Genomic DNA, 6,020 nt, shown 5'->3' on the forward strand with positions numbered 1-6,020 from the left:
AGCCACTGGCTGATTTATCCCCCAGGGATTCCTACGGCCAAAAGAGGAGAGTCACCACCACGGCACGGACCCCAGACCCTTCTACAGAAAGGCACTTGAGTTCAAGTACATGTCCAGCCAGGCTGCACACCACACTATGGGTTTCTGACACTTTTCGGAAAAGAAAGGCAGGAATCAGCCATCTCCTGCAGGTCATCACAGACTAGCCCATCCCTGCCTCCCCGCTTCAGGTCCCTGGGACAGGGACAGCCCACATACCAACCTGCGCAGAGGTATGAAGGGACACACAGAGGCTGAGTGACCGGCCTGCCCAAAGCCACCAGGGAGCCCCTGGTGCTCAAGGCCAGGGACCTCAGGTCAGAGCTGAGCTCCTGAATCCTGGTGCACCTCCTCTGGGAGTGGCAAATTCTCTGCTGGAGGCTTAAGGACAAAACATAGCCCCCTGGGGCCAAGGGCTTGAGCCCAGCTCCCAGAGGAGGGACACAGAACCTGTGTGTCCAGCTAAGACCAGCACCCCTCCGAGGATGAGGCCTCTCCAGACCCTGAGCAGTCTCCAAGGCCATTCCCCCCACCCACCCATGGGGCCCTGTAGCTTCTGAGCCCTGAGATCCTCTGCCCTGAGCCTGGGCCTCTCGGCAAGGCTGCAGGCTTACCATCTGTCTGTCTTCCACCAAACCACAAATATTTACTGAGCACTCCCCACCCACGAGCACGGGTCCAGGCACTGGAGACGCCGTGACAGGGGGATGTGGACCCTGCCCACGTGATGCCAAGGGTACCTGTGCTCAGAGATGAACGCCAAAGGACAGTGGCCAAGGAAGGCTGCGGTGACAGTGTGAAGGGGCAGCAACCCTGAGGGGACACGAAAGCTGCGGGAGAACGAACTCACACATCTGAGAAGTGGGAGGAGGCCGCGGTGTAGGGGATGTGGGGGTGGCTACAAGATGAAGTCAGACAGGAAGTGGGGCTCAGATCTGGAGGCACCTCTTGGGCCCTAAGGCAAGGGCTGGAACCTCCTTCTAAGAGCACTGGGATGCTGCCTCGGGGCACATAGCGTGGCCCTTCTACTAGGCTGCTGGGGCCAAGGGCAGGGGACACACCACTGTGGGCCCGCATCCCCCCTTCAGCGCTCAGATGAGATGACAGACATCCCCCACTCAGGTCTGCTCTCTAGAGAGCCCTCCTTTCATCACTTCCAGGCACAGTACCCTTGGCTGCGCCCCCCCCCCAGCCCCCTCTCCAGGCTGCGGGAGGTCTGGGGCCTTTAGGGGAGGGGGTGGGGTGGGCCTGGCGTCCTGGAGCCCCAGCTGGGATTTCGGATTCCCAGCCCTGCAAAGCATTTTATTTCTCCTCCTTCAGGGCTGGGAATAATTAGGCGACCAGGAACATAAATCATGGCCTGGCCCTGTACATCTGCTAATCACATCTCCTGAGGATGGGCCAGGCAGGGGCAGGCAGGAGCCCTGCAGCTGGGGCCTCGGGCAGGGGGGGTCCATGCACCCCACATCCACCATGCTCCCAGCAAGGGTATGGAGTGCCAGTGGAGGGGGTGCTCCAGGTTCCCTCAAACTCACAAGCACACACACACATACAGATACACAAAGGCACACAGGCCCACATATACACACACACTGCCCCACTACTGACAGCACATCCAGAGACAAAACTCACACACACACATGCACATATACAGACATGCCACCCGCCATACACACCACGCCTGTGCGTGTGCACCCGGGACCCCTGGTGAGGAACTCCTGGAGCGGAGGGATACTGCATTTTGGGGTTCTGGCGCCACCTAGGGTCCATCACTGGAACTGCCAGCCTACACAAGGCTGACACCAAGGCAGGGCCTGGGTCCCACCGTTTCCCTCCAGCCAGAGGAGGAAACTTCTTTCTATTAAAGGCCCCTAATCTGTACCAATTCTAGGATATATGCATATAAAAAGCTCCCAGTTAACTGGCAAGGGGCGTGTGGGGTAAGGACTATTTTAAGAATTAGATACCTAACAAATTTAAGGTAACTTGCTTAAAACACTAAGGAATATAACTTTATCTCAACAATCCAACCAAAAGGGGCCCAAAAGGAGTTTTTATCACAGTCAGCAAGCTCCTTCTCCAAAAACAACAATAACATTAGCATCCAGCCAGGGCCACAGCTGCCTACCACAGTTTTGATGAAAAGACCCTGATGCTGGGAAACAAAGATTGAAGGCAGGAGAAGGGGATGACAGAGGATAAGATGTTTGGATGGCATCACCAACTCGATGGACATGAATTTGAACAAACTCCGGGAGTTAGTGACAGACAGGGCAGCCTGGCATGTTGCAGTCCATGGGGTTGCAAAGAGTCAGACATGACTGAGTCACTGAACTGATTCTTTTAAAACAAATTTACTTAAGGAAAAGGGGGTCTTATTTAAATAAAATAATGATACGACTACTGGTGTGTCATGTGAGGTGAACGTGTCCAGCTGGAGACTTCCTCACGAAGGGGCCGCCTTTGGCATCCATCCTTCAGGAAGAAACAGTAGCCAGGGAAGGTTCATCAACCATCCAGGTCACTCAGCACTGCGGTGGAGCTGGACATCTGGACCAGAGCGGTGTTCTGGACACAAAGTGGTCCCCTGCTCTTCATCTCATCCCCTCCGGCTTCCAGGCAGTGTGATGGGGTCTGGGAGGTGCACCCACCAGGTTGAACCCCAGGTGCACGTCTCAGGGTCAGCGGCCCAAGGGGGGCGCCTCTCGAGTCAGTGTGCCTGCGATTCAGTTTACCCTTTAATCCACACTTCAGCCTTTCACACAGCTCCAGGTGTGCAGCACTATTCTTACTAGCTAACACACGGAAGCAGCCTCAATGTCCATCAACAGATGGGGGAGGAGGAACATGTGGTAAACACACACAACGGAGTACTACTTGGCCATGATAAAGAATGAACTCACGCAGCTAGAGATGACCATCCTCAGTGTAGGAAGTCAGAAAAACAAATTCCACATGATATGACCTACATGTGCAATCTAAAATACGACCCGAATGACCCCACTGATGAAACAGAAACAGGTTTACAGACAGAGAGAGCAAATTTGTGGTTGCCGAGGGGGCGGGATGGAGAGAGAGCTCGGAGTTAGCAGATGCAAACTATTATACACAGAGTGGAGTAACGACAAACTCCTGCTGTACAGCACAGGGAACTATGTTCAGTATCCTGTGATACACCGTCATGGAACAGAATACAGATGTATAACTGAGTCACTCTGCTGTACAGCAGAAATTAACACAACATTGTAAATCAACTATACTCAGTTAAGAAAAAAAAAATTTTTTTAAAGCACCTAAATAACTTAGAAAAAAAAAATCACAGACCCTGGGTGATGCCCCACTCGTGTTCAGGGGAATGGAGTGACCCAGCAGGAGTCCTTCAAGCTACGCCACTTCCCCCTCTCCCAGCCCCAGTTCCCTGGAGAGCTGCAGCCCAAGTTCAAGGGCAAGACGTCTGGCCCTGAAGGAGCCCAGAGCCAGTGAGAGGCTTCAAGGAGAGGGGAGGCTCAGTGGGAATTCTCAGCTAGGGGTGCATCCATGTCCCTCCTCATGGCTCTCCCAGCACCTGCCTCTCCCTGCCCCCTCCAAACCCCTACCCAAATCCCCAGGGGAATGGCAGAGGGCACCGACGCCCACTCTGTTCACACCTGGTACCTCCCTCAATATTCATCTGTCCTCACGTAGGCAGATCAGCCCCCTTCTCCATGCGAGTAACGGTGGTCTGTCACGAGTCCACTCTGGTCCCGGCACCCTCCTACGGCCCTACTTCGGTAGGTCTTGCCAGTCAGCACACAGTAAGTCTTCATTAGGGGTCAGATGAACTGACTAAAAGAAAGTAAAAAATGGGAAGAAGGGGTGGAGCCAGCATGGGGGAGAGCAGCAGGCGCCAGCAAGCTGCAGTGACTCTGCTCCAAACAGGTCTGGGGGGGGGGGCACCTGGAGAGCCCTGCAGAGCCCTCCCCAACCCCCACCCCTCCCCCCACCATGTCTCCACCCAAACCCCGCCGGGGGGGGGGGGGAGGGGCGAAGGGGAGCAGGCAGAGGGGCCAAGACAAGCAGAGGGCCTTCCAGAGCCCCCTTCCAGGACGCGAGCCCGGGATTCCACCGACAGAACTGGGAGCCAAGGCTGACGAAATCCAGGCATCTGAGGATGCCGCCTGCCCACCCGCGGCCCAGCTTCCCACAGCATCCCCTCCAGGGCTGTGAGGCGTGGTGGGGCTGTGCGGGGCAGAGGGACAGAGCAGCACCTCCCTTGGATGACTGCCTCTGTGGGAGGCGATAGTTCTGGAAGAAAAACAAACAGGCTCTGGGGGAGGGAGGAAGCAGACAGCAGATGCTGGCGGGAGAGACACAGTGTCTGGGGGAGGTCAGGGCAGGCTGGCGGGTAACTGGGCTGGGGGTGGCCCCCCAGGTGCCCTATGGCGCCAGGCCAGGGTCGGGCCCCTAGGCTCTTCCGGCTGGGCCTCGCAGGGAACTCGGGAAGAGAAAGTGTCCCTGGCAGGATGCCACCCCCGGGGGTCACTGCACGCATGGCCAATGCTCCCCCATCGTGGGTCTGACAGCACAGCTGGCTCTGAGGCCCAGCCAGGAGCCCAGGAATGAGCGCTCCACCATCCACACCTACCCACCACCCTGTCTGCACCCAAGCCCTTGGCTTTGCTCCCCAAGTACCCGTTTTTCATTCACTCAAGCAGTGACTAGGGGGTCCTAGGATGTATCTTGCCCACTCAAGATGCTTGGGGTCAGTGCAGCAGACAAGCTCATCCTGCCCCAAGGAGCTTCACTCACCCACCTTCAATGGCTCCCCATGACTTTCAGGATAAAGCAAACTCTGAAGGGTGGAGCCCATTGTCAACTTCAAATCTGGACTCCCCTCTCAGGATTCCAGTCACTGGGACAGGCCCCCAGAGTAGGCAGCCACTCAAGCTCACCGTTTCTCCAAGCCTCTGTCCATGCTAGGCCCTCAGCCTATGGCCCCTGTCCACCAGTCTTTCCAAAAATCCTCCTCACCCCATCCACGAGCGTCTAGTTTTGCACTGGAGACCCCTGGTGTGAGGGTGAGGTGACAAACACACTCAGGGCACACGTGACACACAGGAGGCCTTGCTGGAGGAGAGGGGTGTGGGGCCTGGGGAAGCGCTGGCAGGGGCAGCTGGGCAGAGGTCCTGGGGTACCTGGTAGGCGCCAGAAAGTCAGTGTGAAGCAGAGGGTGCCCCTAATTTCTGGGACGCTCCACCCAAAGTGGAGAGGGGACTGCTGCTGCAGGGTCCAGGTCACTCTCCTGCTCATGAACCTTCAAGGGCTCCCACTGCCAGGCCACAGAGTTCAAAAGATGCACCCGAGAGTGGGCATTCCCAGGCTTCACACCGGCTACAAGCTGCCCACCCACCTTTTCTCTGGATTCAGACACATGTACCTGCTGCTCTCTTTCGTACATCTGACTGTGAGTGTTTCACAGCATCCCCCGCGGCCCCGCTCATGGAAGCCCTCAGCTCCATCTCACCTCCCACTGTCCTCAGGCCGTCTGTCACCGTGTCACGCTCTGAATGAGGCACCACCAGCCCACTCTACAGCCAAGGCTGAGGCACAGGGAGGCGAGGTCACACACCCAGATCACGCAGCTTGAAAACGATGGAGCTGGGCAAGGAACCAGGGGTGCTACACGGCTCCGTCCGCCCGCAGCCGCAGCTTTGGGCTGCCCGCTTTGCCTTTCAGTGGCTACTGTACCCACGCCGGGTCCCAGGCCCTGGAGCTTCTACCCAGCCAGCCAGAGGTGAACACCCGGCCAGGACGGGCACACAGCTGGTTGATAATGAACCTATCACACCTGTATGATGTCAGGTTAACACTAAAATCAGCACCCACCCTCCGACCACGGCACCACACACCAGCCACAGGGCCCCGCAGGAAGCCTCGCACTCCTCCAGACCTCAATTTCCCCTCTTGGCAAGTGGAGGTCGAGCAGCTGGTCCTTAGGTCTC

At 57.0% G+C, this 6,020-nt stretch overlaps 1 protein-coding gene across 6 annotated transcripts in view; it reads right to left on the bottom strand.

Annotated features, from left to right (window-relative positions):
• GSE1 (Gse1 coiled-coil protein) overlaps nt 1–6,020 on the bottom strand; it is a 394,319-nt gene that overhangs the window by 335,480 nt on the left and 52,819 nt on the right. The gene's annotated exons all lie outside the window — the stretch shown is intronic.

This window comes from Moschus berezovskii, chromosome 22 (assembly GCF_049115385.1).
Source record: "Moschus berezovskii isolate FMDL1 chromosome 22, NW_MosBer_1.0, whole genome shotgun sequence".
Lineage (NCBI taxonomy): Eukaryota > Metazoa > Chordata > Mammalia > Artiodactyla > Moschidae > Moschus > Moschus berezovskii.